At 56.3% G+C, this 13,245-nt stretch overlaps 1 protein-coding gene, 1 long non-coding RNA gene and 1 pseudogene across 3 annotated transcripts in view; 1 reads left to right on the forward strand and 2 right to left on the reverse strand.

The window, feature by feature from the left end:
• TSPEAR (thrombospondin type laminin G domain and EAR repeats) overlaps positions 1-13,245 on the reverse strand; it is a 124,242-nt gene that overhangs the window by 97,396 nt on the left and 13,601 nt on the right. The window lies entirely within an intron of this gene.
• LOC140698799 (mitochondrial glutathione transporter SLC25A39 pseudogene) lies at positions 253-3,657 on the reverse strand (annotated as a pseudogene).
• LOC140698804 (uncharacterized) lies at positions 6,045-10,217 on the forward strand. Its single transcript, XR_012076775.1, has 2 exons — positions 6,045-8,373; positions 9,407-10,217. It is a non-coding gene; the product is annotated as an uncharacterized lncRNA (long non-coding RNA).

Below are 13,245 nucleotides of genomic sequence, written 5' to 3' on the forward strand. Positions count from 1 at the left end.
ATGTGCCACACCAGCTGCTCCTCCGGCTGCCAGGCTGCCTGCTACGTGCCCAGCTCCGGCCAGGCGTCCTGCTGCACGTCCAGGCCCTGCCAGGCGTCCTGCTATGTGCCCCTGACCTGTAAGCCAGCTGTGTGCGTGCCCGTGAGCTGCAGGCCCGTGTGCCTGCCCGTGAGCTGCAGGCCCACCGTGGGTGTGGCCCCCTCCTGCCAGTCCTTTGTGCGTGTGCCCGTGAGCTACAAACAGGTCGTGTACGTGGCCCCCTCCTGCCAGTCCTCCGGGTGCTTCCAGCCCTCCTGCCCCACCCTGGTCTGCAGACCCACCTCCTGTAGCACCCCCTCGTGCTTTTGACCGTGAGCCTCCTCCCAGCTGCTCCCAGTGAAGACGGGGCCACACCTGCGCCCCTCCAGGCACGAGTCCTCGGTGGACCTCCAGGTTCTGCATGTGGCAGATGGAAAGCGTGCTCCACCAACCCCCGACCTCCGGGGTGAGAATGTGGACGGATGACCTGGACCCTTCCGTGAACTTGTGCACCCCCCTCAGGAAGCCCTGGCTCCCGGGGTCCCTCTCGGTCTCCAGCAGGAAACCACACCCATGTGAGCCAAATAAACTGTGCTTTCGCAATGCAGCCATGTCCCTCCATTTTATCTTCACATATTTTGAAGTTTTCTTCTGTTATTTTTCCCCCACTAGAGAGCAGTTTATCATCTTTAGACTCAAGGAATTAAAGGCGTGGGTGCAGACTATGCCAGGCCCAGGGCGTTGCGGCTCCTGGGGGCAGGCCCAGCTGCAGCAACGTGCAGGGAAATGGCGGGGCAGCAGTCAGCAGGTTTGGTCTTCAACGTGGGGGGAAGGAGCGATGATTTTGGGGGCTGGGGAGCAGCAGGAAGAAGAAAGTGGTCTGAGGAGGGGGTGGGGCCCAGAGGGGCGGAGTTGAAAGGGAAGAGGAAGGAGGCCCCTCCCCACGCAGGGTGCTGAGGAGAAGGCACTGGGCTCAGGCTCCTCCTGCCCCGCCCCCACCCACAGAAGACGGGGTGGGGGTGGGGGGCCCTTGTCTCCTCCTCCTTTCAGGGGCCCAGAGGCTGTTTCCGGCTGAGCCTTTAAAAGATTCTGTCAAACTCATACGTGCTGATCATGGTGGCGCAGGAGGGAGCAGCCTTGAGGGTCCTCAGGAGGAAGCCTGTGAAGAGTCCCCTGGTGCCGGCTCGGCCTGGGTCCCCTGCAGCAGCAGCCAGGTGGAGTCGGCGTGCGGGGGCATCGCTCTCACTGCCTCCACGGCTCCCCGCGTGACCTGGCCTTGAGTCTTCACCACATCGAAGGGTAGAGTCGGGGTGGCCACCACCGTCCCCGAGATGCCGCCAGCCACAAAGCTGATGCCCACGGAGGTCTGGTCCTTTGGCCTGAGCCCGCTCAGCCAGCCCTTCACCAGCTCGTGACTGAACCAGTACAGGGCTGAGAAGGGCCCATCCCGAAGGGCAGTGGGACCCCAGTGAGCCACAGCGAGCGCCAGCCGCCCTGAGCCACAGCAGCTCGGACACAGGTGCCCAGCTCCCGGTACGCCAGCTGCCGAGCCTGCAGCTTTGTCCGCACCAGCTCCAGGGGGCTGGCCACAGTCACCGTGCCCAGGCGGGCCAGTGCACCGGCCACCATCGGTGCACAGAGGTCTGAGGTCAGGGCTCGACCACACAGGAAGGCCATGAGCTGGCCATAGGCGGTGGAGCAGACGGCGGCCGCTGGCACAGTCACACCAGGGTGGCTGGGCGGCCACTCCACAGGGTCCTGGTGCCCTCGTGTCCCACAGTCTTCACAGAGGCACCCGTGGTGCCAGCGAAGCGAGTGGGGTCCTGACACCCGGCGGCACAGCGGGCACCCCTCGGGCCCGGGACGGCGCGGAGCACAGGAGGCGCTTCCCCGCGGGCTGAGGGGAGCAGGGCAGTTTGGTGCCGGAGAGGCTCCAGAGTCCCGGGGTGGGGGGGGGGCAGTAGCTCGCGGGCCCCCGAGGGGCCATGAGGAGGGAGGGCACCACAGCCCCAGCGCCCGAGGCCGCCATCTGTTGGAGGGGGCTGATGGCCCCGGCCCTGGTCACCGCCTTGCGGCCTGGGGTCTGGCTCCAGGCCGGCACCCGCGCGGCGGGTGATCGGGGCCGGGCGGGCCCGTGGCGGCTCCGCGGCCAGCGTGGGGTCCGCGCCAGCTTGAAGTTTTCTTCTTTTTTTTTTAATTGTTTGTTTTTTGGAAGGAGGAGGTAATTAGGTTTATTTATTTGCTTGTTTTCTGTAATGGAGGCACTGGGGATTATGCCCCGGACCTCCTGCATGCTAAGCACGCACTCTTCGAAGTTCTCTCCTTGGAGGTGTGAACAAAGCACAGCACAGCAGCCCCTCGCAGAGCCTCCTCCTGGCGGCCCAGCTGGGGTGGGGGACCTTGGTGAGTGGAGGGTCAGGAAGGTGTGCCCCCATGTCCACCCCTCGAGACTCATGCCGTGGGTGGGGGAGGACTTCCCTTCCTTTGAGTGGCGGACAGGGAACAGGCCTGGGTCCCACCTGGTCCCTAAAGGATGACTACACAGGGAGGGCCAGAAACACCCACACAAACCCACCACACTTACAGTGGGGAGGCTGGATGTCCCAGGAGAAGAGGCAGGAAGTCTGAGAAAGCCTCACCCTCCTAGCTCCGGGCACACAGGGCCTGCTAAGGCTGGCCCTGGACCAGGACCAGAGAGCCCTCCTGGCTCCCGACTCCAGCCCGGCCAGCGCAGCTGCCTGAGCAGTGCTGGTCTCCACCAGGGAAAGGCAGATACGTGTAGAGGTCCCTTCTGTGTGCCAGGCAAGCAGGGCCAGCTGAAAACATAGGGCAGAGCAAAACACTGCGTCCCCCAGCCCTTGTCCTAAGCACAAGACACTGGCATCCCCACTGGAATCTGAAGTTGCTGGTACCCTAAAAGTCCCAAACCGAGGCCAACACCTGAGCAGGTTGATTCAAACCTCCCTCCCACACACTGATGCCTTACAGAAGAGACACAGCCATTCCCAGGAGGAAACACTTTATGTTCATTGAAATGAACACATGATATCTGAGATTCAACAAAACTTAGAAGACATACAAAAAAAGCGGGGTGGTGGTGGTGGTAATAAATCCACTGTCAAGAGAGAAAGCCATCAACATAATTAGACTCCAAGTGACCCAGAGGTTGGAGCTGTCGGGCTGGAATTTTAAAATAACTATGACTCATATGTTAAAGGATTGCATGTAAAACACAGACTACACATATGAACAGATGGGAATTGCAGCAGAGACGTGGAAACCACGAGAGAGAGTCACGTGGAGAGTGCAGAATCAAATACGACATCAAAGGCGAATTCCTTCAGTGTGCTCTTCAGCAGACATGACACAGCCAAGTGTGCAATCACTGAGTCTGAAGACAGGGAAATAGAGCCCTATTAAAACACAAAAAGTACGACGGGTGGGGGGAGAATAGAGCACCAAGGCTCCAGGGCAATATCAAGTCATCACTGATGCACATAATTAGAATCCTGGAGAGAGAGTAAGGCACAGAAATTACTTATCCGTAGAAGGGATATTTGAAGAAATAATATGAGAAATTCTCTAAAAATGATGAAAGACATCAGACCATGAATTCAAACATACCAGAGTACTTAAGGTAGGATAAATGTCTCCCTCCCCAAAAAATGAACTGGAAACACCATATTAAAACTGTGGCTGTCAAAAACCAAAAGTAAAGGGGAAATCTTGACAGCATCCACACGGAAAAGACATGCTATATACAGAACAAAGATAGGAATTATATCAGAGTTCTGATTAGAAATTATACAATCCAAAAGACAGTGGAATGATATCTTTAAAACACTAAAAGAAAAATCCGTCAGTCCTATGAAGCAGAGTATCTTTCAAAAATGAAAGTCAAATAAGCACTTTTTCAGATAAACAAAAAACGAGAGTGATTAACAGAAGATATTCACTACAAGAAATATTAAGAAAAAATCTTCAAGCCAAGGACTATGACAGCGTGGAGAAACCTGGATCTACACAAGGAAGAGAATGGTTCTAGAAGTGATTAAAGAGATAAATACAAAAACGATTACAAGATAACTGACACTTAGAGCAAATATAGTAACAGTTCTCAGCGTACATAAAAGTAAAATATGACAATCACACAGAGGACAGGGAAGGCAAGCAGAAGTGCACTGCTGTGAAGTCCTGATGCTACAGATGACACGGCGTGAGACTACTTGGAGGTAGACTGTGTTATATTAAAGCTGTGTGTTATAAACTCTAGATCGATCAGCTTCCAAAAGATCAACAAGTAATGAGCCAAAAGTAGAGATGAAATGGAGTAAATAAAAATATCAAACCTGAAAAGAAGGAAAAGAGAAAAAGGAACAGATGGTTCTCTGATATAGCTAGCAAGATTGTATTTTTACATTTAAATATATAAACAATTATATTAAATGTGAAATATCTAAACATCAAAATCAAAAGACAGAGATTTTCAAATTGGATAAAAAAACAAGAGCCGACTATGAGCTGACTATCAGAAATCCCACTTTAATTATAAAAATATAGACAGGTTAAAAGTAAGCAAATGGAAAAATATACCACACAAACACCAATCAGATAAAGCTGGAATGTCTATATTAATATCAATAAAGTATATTTCAGAGCAAGACATATTACCAGGGATAAAGAGAGAGATGATATAATACTAAAGGGGCTGACTCATCAGGAAAACTTAACAATTCTAAATGTGTAAGCACCTAACAACAGTTTCAAACACATAAAACAAACAAACAAAATGATAGAACTAAAAGGAGAAACAGACAAACCCACAATTATCGCCTGACTTCAGCTTCTCAGCAATCAAACAAGTAGACAGAAAGTCAGTAAGGACAGAAGAGCCTGACGATGCTGTTAACCTGCTCGACCAGCTGGTATTTACAGAATTCTCTTGCAATTCTTACCTCCACCTGTGCGCATGTCTCTAACTGACGTCTGCCGAAACAACGGCGCACGTGTGTGCGGCGGGGACGCCCGCAGCACGTGTGTCCCAGTTCCCAGCTCACATACATGTCCGCAAAGCCCAGAAGTGTGGGAACCAGGACGTGTGGGGGTCGGGGAGGTCCAGGTGGGTGCAGAGGGGGGCGTGTTCTGCCCTGACTGAGCGAGCCAGGGTGTGAGGGCCCCAGGACCTCCTTGGAACATAGGAAGGGAGTGACGGCATTGCAGACACCAGGAGCCCCGTCCACTCCTTGTGGCATGGCCCCCCGACTGGCCAACCACTTACGTAGAGAATGATGAGTCAGGATGGGGGAGGATGGGGCGGCCCTGATCCTTCTCCTGGGCGAGTGGGAGGCAGTGTGCACACTGAGACGTGAACAGCTGACTGGGCACGTTTTGTGGGGCATTTTCACTGTCCTGGTGGAACTTGCTCCCAAGAGTCCAGCATCTTGGACATGGGGACCCTTTGGAATCCACATTGTGCCAGTGTCACCCTCCAGATGTCCTCGTCAGCCGCCATCTGGCCTGCAACCCAGCTCATGACCTCTCTCAGACTCAGATGCCTCAACTCTACCAAGGGGAGTAAGAATTGCTTCCTCAGAGACGTGAAGGGAAGGTTTCTGGAAATCGTGGGTGGAGAAGACCACGCAGGGCCTGGTGCGAGGGGGCTGGCAGGGACACGTGGGGCTGAATTCCGTCATTCTCAATGGTGACCTGCTGGTCTGCTCTCCCCAGGGGCTGCGGGGCCCTGGGCCCCAGTCATCCTGGTGGGACAGTCCTGTCGTGGGCCAGCTCCGGGTGGTCCCCACGGGTGGGAGTCTGGGCGCATCACGCCGGTGCCCTCCCCTCCTTCCCAACAGCAGGACCCCACGCCAGCCGGCAGGACGCCCAAACATCCCCACAGGAAGAAGCCCCAGGTGGGGCCCCAGGCCGGGGGCTGTCGTGCACAGACACTGGGGCGTGCGAGGGTGGGCGCCCACGGGTGGGCGCCCACCCGGGACACTCAGGGACTCGGTGGACAAGGGCACAGGACCCTGACTCCCTGGGGACCATCTGTCCACACCCTGCAGTAGGACCCAGTGCCCCCGGCCCAGCAGAGCCCAGCCCGGTGTGGGCTGCGGCCGCTCCCAGCTCAGGGGCTGTGCTTCGTGTGCGGGGTCTCCTTGTGGGACCGGCTTCACGGGGCCCCCAAAACAGGAAGAGGAAAGTGCAACCAGCGCCAGCAGCACACAGTGGACCTGTTGCCGGGACACAGGGCCCGGGTAATAAAGGCTGCTCGGGGAAGGAGCTGCCAGACCCGCCCAGCCCCACACCACCATGGGCTGGACCATCGGCCCCGAGGGCTGCCAGCCGGGCTGCGCCAGTCGCCCGGGCTGCGTCCCCATCTGCTGCCCTCCCCTGTGCTGTGGGGTGGCCACCCCCAACGAGGCCACGCTGTGCTGTCCTCTGGGCTCCATGACCACCTCCTGCCACCCGGGCTGCGACCCTCAGTCCCTGTGCAGCCCCGCCTGCAGCCCTGCCTGCTGCACATCCCTGAGCTGCCAGCCCGAGGCCTGTGAGGCCGCCTCCTGCCCCACCTGCGTCTGCCTGCCCTCCTTCCTCTGCGCCATCCTCCCCTGCTGCTGAAGCCGCGTCTCCCTGGTCACGGCAGCCGGGCCGTGCCACGAAGGTCTCCACCCTGCCGCTCCGCCCTTCACGGGAGCGCGCCCCCGGGGCCCCACACTGGCCTCTGGCTAGTCACCGAAGACCGAGCCCAGCTCCCAGAGGGAGCCTGAGCCAGGAACCCCGCAGAGGCTGGCTAATAAATGGGTCCATCTAGCATCCCCTCCAAGGAAACCATCACTAGCACACGGCCGGGGACGGCGTCCCGGGAGGAGACCTGAGGGGCAGCGCAGTGAGGTCACAACTTGGTCGGTGTGCGGATGAACAGATACTAACCAAATAGATTAATGAGAAAGCTGACCAAGTAGTGGGGCTAGGAAAAACTCGGGGTAGAACGAGGGCCCTGGACAGACGTTGTGGGTCAGTGGACGACTCCTGCTTTTGTTCACAGGGTAGGGGTGTGGCCAGCCCCTACAACGTAAACAGCAGAAAGGCTGAAAGTAAAGGGGAGAAAAAACACATCCAACCGGAGCCATCCGGTGCAATTACCTCAGCAGGCAAAGTGCACTTTACGGGAGAAACACTGCCCCGATGGAGATGCACTCTGGCCCGTGGTAACAAAGTCCAGTGCGCCAGAGACGCAGCGTACTCAGCCTCCACGCGCCACAAACGGTAGCCTCAAAATGGCAAAACCTGGTGCATTCCAAGGAGGAAAGACGACTCCTGCGTCACGGGAGAGACCGTGACACACCTTCCTCAGAGCAAGCTGACCGACAGCGTTAAAGGTCAATTTATTCAGAACCTGAGACTTTTCCAGTATTTTTCTTCACTTCAGACAAAGCTTGCTGAAATGAGACTTTGGCTAATTAATATTTAGGGAACATTTTGTCACAAAGAACTTCCAGATTTATGCGGAAACATCCATTTGTGGCCTAAAACTTGTGCTCGTGGTATGTGCACATTTGAACCTTTACATCCGTTAAAGAAAAGTGTCAGCTCTGTTGCCCCAAAACAGCTCCCGTCACAAGGCGCTGCTCAGCTGTGACACATCAGAACCTGACTTTACTGTCACCTTAAGCCAGGGGACTGCCTTGCCCGTTTTGCTTTTTTCCACAGTATGACTTGTGGAAAGCACTTGTGCTATTTTCCAAAGCTCTCCTATGAAGAGCATCACGGAAAAGCGGTTAAAACCGTTCAACTGACACAACGCTGTAGACTGACTGCACTTCAGTTGAAAAGACATTCAGTTCAGAAATAGCAGAATCGTGGGCACAAGTTAATGAAATGGGAAGCACATCACCCAACAGAGCGAGGACGGTTCTCTGAGAAGACGGACCCTTGGCCTGTGGGATTGGCCGGTGGGACAAACGGAAAGGGGCCCCAAAGACTCCTGGGAAATGAGGAGAAATTACAGCAGAGCCACAGACATAACAATTTTAAAAAATTATCAGTGACCATTACAACTTTATCCCAACAAATTATCTAAAACACATAAAGCTTACCAAAACAATTTGTTTTAGAAATCTGAGGTGACGAGGGTGCTGCTCAGCGGCAGAGCGCAGGCTTAGCGTGCACAAGGTCCTGGGTCCCATCCCCAGTGCCTCCGCTACAATAAATTAAGTGAATAAACAGACAAATGTAATAGCCTCTCCCCCAAAAAACAAACGAAAAAAGACATGTGATAACCTGTAACCACTAAAAATTTGAATCAAGAGTTAGAATCCACCAGCCAAGCTGATGCCAGACCCAGACGTTCAAGGAGTAAGTAGCTCCAGACGGCTATAAACTCCTCCAGGGAATTCAGAACTAAGATAGCCCCCGCCCTCCCTCCCTCCCTCCCTCCGAGAGCTGGACCCACCGGAGCGCCAAACGAAGACAGCTGATGAAAGAAACGTGTGCAGGCGGCTCCACTTACAGAAGCTCAGAACCACTCAAATCATTGCTGCCGGAGGTCCGGGCAGCGGTCCCTCTGGAAGGTGGGGGCTGGGAGGGGGACTGGAGGGTCCAGGACGGCCCTGGAGAGCTGGCCTGCCACGGCCTGGCCCTGACATCTGGTCCCCTGCGGGCTGGAGGGGAGGGCGGGCCCGCTGGAGGCGCTCCGGGCCGGCCGGGGGCGGGGGCGGTGGTCTCATCCACAGGGCGGGCTCTCTCTACTGCTGACAAAGTATATCTCAAGCCCCACCCATCCTGGGCCTTAGAAAAGCTCCAGGGAAAACTCTCACAAAAAAGCCCCAAAACAAAGAGTCTGGAGCCCGTGGGTGCTTCCGAGGAGCGGGGGGGGGGGGGGGGGTCAGTTTCCTGGTCTCCGGCCGCTGCCTGTAGCTTCACCCCAGGCTGGGCGCCCCCTGGGGCCTGAGGCGGGCTCCGTGCACACGGCTCCCTGCCCTGCGCTCCTGCACGCCGTCCTCCCCTCTGCCGGACAGACAGACGGAACGCGAGCGCTTTGCACGCCGCGGAGGTTGGCTTGCCCCACACAGAAAGGTCATGGATGCCAGCGGGTGGGGAGGGGACAAGGACAGTCCACAGCCAGGCCCTCCCGCCCGCAGTCCCCTCGGCACCCGCACCCGGCCACCCACTGGGCAGATTTAACCTGACACGGGCTCACAGCAGGGCAGCCGGAGGGGCCCAGACCGACGCACCGCGCACGGGAGGGAACAGCCGTAGCACAGAGTGAGAAGGGTGAGTCCCCGAAGGTCACAGTCAGGGTGATGTCCTATCACCATGCAAGCTGCTGAATCCGAGTTACACCTTTTGGGAACACACAGAGACGTGACTCAACTCCGTTTTTTCAAAGGTGACAGACAGCGAGCAGTTCCCGGCCGAGCTCGCTGCGGCGCAAGAGCTGTCACTGATGTTCTGCTGTCCACGTGAGGGCTATTGTAGCACAATCAGCAATAATTGATCATCAGTTGACTGATTAAAAATGAGTCATATGTGGACCAGTGATGGAAGTGAGTCGCGAGCTGAGGACCAGAGCTGCCCCAGTTCTGCAACCCTGATGCCCAAAGGAGCCAAAGCTGCCCCGCTGGGCTCAACTCTCCCTGACGCAGGACACAGGACATCTTCCGACAAGATGGGGCAGCCCGTACTCACTCCCGGAGGCGGGACTCCACAGCTGAGGGGAAGATCAGCCACGGAAAGACGGCGAGTCCCTGCCCGCGCCACCTGCCGAGTGCGGAAGGTATGACGTCCCGGGCCACTCCCTCCTCCCAAGACCGTCCTCCCCCCCCCACCCCGTGAGCCGCAGTGGAGCCGCAGGGATCACTGCAGAGGGGACCAGCCCCACATCCTGGGTAACAGACTGGCCAGCCAGAAAACTGAGAGATGAAAGAAAGACAGGAAGAGATTGCTGCCTCGGGAAAGCACGATTTATTTGGCTCATGTGAGGTGTGGCTTCCTGTCGGAGCCAGAGAAATCTGCTGGGAACCAGGGCTTCCCAGAGGGGATGTACAAGTTTACTGAAGGATCCAGATCATCTCAGCACATTTCCCTCCCCTGGGGGTCAGGGGGGTGGCAGAGCATGCTTTCCATCTGCCACGTGCAGAACCTGGAGGTCAGTCGAGGACTCGTGCCAGGAAGGACACAGGTGTGGCCCCATCTGCACTGGAGATGCTGGGAGGAGGCTCGCGGTCAAAGGCAGGAGGGGGTGCTATAGGAGGTGGGTCTGCAGGCCAGGGTGGGGCAGGAGGGCTGGAAGCACCCGGAGGACTGGCAGGAGGGGGTCAAACACACGACTGGCTTGTAGCTCACGGGCACACGCACTGGCCTGTATCTCACGGGGACATACACAGCTGGCCTGTAGGTCACAGGCACGCAGCCGGACGCCTGGCAGCCAGAGGAGCAGCTGGTGTGGCACATGGTGGCTTAGGGCTGGGCCGGCGTTGGGAGGAGGGCGGTGATGTCTGCAGCCTCCCTCCCCGGGCGGCCTTTATACCCGGGCCGTGGGCGTCCCGACCACACAGACACAGCTGTTGACTTCCTTGTTTCTGCTTCTTCCCGGCAGTTTCCTAGGACGCAGTTTTCTGCTGTAGATTTTCTGACTAATTAATTAGACCCCCTGCGAGCTCTTGTTACACGTGGCAGCCTGCCCAGCTGTCTTACTGGCGCCGTCTGGATTCTGCCTTGTTCCTCAAAATTTCATCTGAGCAACTTTTGAATGACTCTCCAGACCTCCCTCCCTCTGGGACGCTGGTCCTCCTCCCTATGTCCAGCTGGCTCCCCAGCGGATCCCCAGAGCGTGTCTGCCTGGTCCCGGGGTGTCTGGGCCACCGAGCAGGAGGTGGAGTGCCAGCGGACACACAGGAAGGATGCAGGGACCCCTCGCCCATGGGGTCCTGAGGATAAAGGGCGCGGGTCACAGAGAACTTCTGGTGGGTGGTGACCTTGGCTGCTCGTCCTGAGAAAGCCTCGCAGTTAGAAAAGCAATATGAGAAGCCACGGAGATGCAGCTCCGGGAATAGCAGGAGCCAGCATATCCGCAGGGAAGTGTGTACGGAGCAGGGGCCTTGGGGCGGCGGCAGGAGGGGTGCAGGTGGCTTGTGGATGGTCCGCGGGCACCGCCTGCACCCCAGCGGCCAGCACAATCTCTGGCCTACAGAGGTCAAGGTGGGCCCCGTGGGACTCGCGCGAGGGGCCAGCTCGTCTGGCAGCATGTTGACCAGCTGCGGTGAGGGCATGCAGCTGCTTGCGCTAGACGCCGCCTGCTCCCTCTTCCCTGGGGCTCTGGCCTGTCCCCTACATCCCCAAAGCTGTCTCCAGCACCACTCTGCCCGCCCGGATGCTCTGGCTGTAAAATCTGGATGAGCACTTGGATAGCCCTCCCTACCGCTTTTATCAAGAATTCAGGGGTCTCCACCTCTACCCTTGACAGCGAGGAAGCTTTGAGAATCTAATGCGGACAATGGTGTTTCTGAAAAAAACCCTGTAAGAGGCTGCTGGGTTGAAATGTAAGAGGCTTTATGAAATTTTCTCCTAAGGCCAGGTCCCTGACGTCTGGTGCACAGCTCCACACAGTTCAGGCACCACACAAATGCACACATGGCTGAGACCAGACAAACACTCCCACGCAGGGCCCGTCTGTGAGGGGAACACTGTTCCCCACGCCTGAGCTCTCGTCCATAAAGAGACACCCTCCAGCACTCCCGCCCCTCGGCTCCCTCCTCTGCAGGCGGGAGAGGGTCACCCGCTGGGTGACTGTGGGACAAGGAGGGACCAGTCTGCCTGGGGAGAGCGCTTGCTGTGGTCATTCTGGCCAGGGCATTCCCAGCACAAAGACCTCCCTGCCCGGGGCTGGGGGTCCCTGGGACGGCCTGACAGGAGAGCCTGCCTCATTGTGTTCTAGAAGCCACACGCCTGTCCTAGTCCTCCACTCGCAGGCGAGTTTACCCCTGTCTGCCTGATAGCTGCCTCTCCACTGGCTCTTCACTGAAGCAAAGACGAGAGATACCCAAAGACCTGCTCAAACCACAGCCTCTGCTGCAGGGCCCAGGAACCTTCTGGAACAGACAGGAGTTGAACATGGAGATCAAAATGATACTGGGAAAACTCAATGGAGTGACTGGTACCAGACCACTGAAGAAAACACATGAGATATCCACTTCAGGGCAGTGGTTAAGACACAGCAGTGACTGTGACTCCTGAGAGGGGGGAAACCCGCAAGACGGCCTCCACACGTGCCCAGCCCCCGGCCTGGGGTCAGCCTCCCAGGTGCAGTGCAGTGAGCTGGGGTTTGGGCAGGACATGAGGCTGCATTCTGCTGAAGAGGAAAAGGCCCGTGGTTGGCACTGGAAGCACCTAGAATCTGAGGAGTCGGGCGTCAGCAAGGAGGGGCTGCGTGCAAGTCCCCTGCAGATCTGTGCCGGAGGGAGGGGCTGTCTATACGTAAGGCAAGGCCACTGGCGGCTGCCAAGAAACTGCTGCAGGACTGAGAGTGGAGCCCCTCTGGCATCCCACTGACACCCCATATAGTCAGCCCCCTAGGAATAGGGGTCCCACTCTAGATCTGCCCAACAAAGCCTAGCCAAGCCATGACAGGATTTCCAGGGAAGACAGCTTGGAAGTTGAGTCTCACCAACACATAGAGCTTTCCACAGGTCTGCTCCAACAAAGTGTAAAATCCTGCACAAACAAGTTCAGGGTGGTCAGTTAGTAACTGACTGTCTGCCAGAATAAAAGTGAACAATCAGTAGAACATGAGAGAACGCAGGCTCTCCAAATGTATTATCATAATTGCTAATATACAATCAAAAATCACTGGGCATAAAAAGATACAGGAAAATGTAGTCCGCAGTTAAAGAACAAAACAATAGTAATGCAGCCTCAGCTGGTCCAAATACTGGTTTTGCAAGCCATGGCATTAGAGCAGCTATTTGTTTAAAGACTCAAAGGAGGAGATGCTCAGAGAAGTCAAGGAAAATATTATGTTCATGAGTGAATAGGTTCTCATGAGGGAATCTCAGCAGAGGAATGGAAACATTAAAAATGGGAATTCTAGAACCAGAAAGCACAGTAGCTGAAATAAAATGTCCACTTGGTGGACCTAAAGCAGACTGAAGACAAACAGAAAGAGTGAGTGAAAGCGAAGATGCAGCAGGAGAAATTATCCAGTCTGACGGGAAAGAACGCACAAAAGTG

This window comes from Vicugna pacos, chromosome 1, assembly GCF_048564905.1.
Source record: "Vicugna pacos chromosome 1, VicPac4, whole genome shotgun sequence".
NCBI classification, from domain to species: domain Eukaryota; kingdom Metazoa; phylum Chordata; class Mammalia; order Artiodactyla; family Camelidae; genus Vicugna; species Vicugna pacos.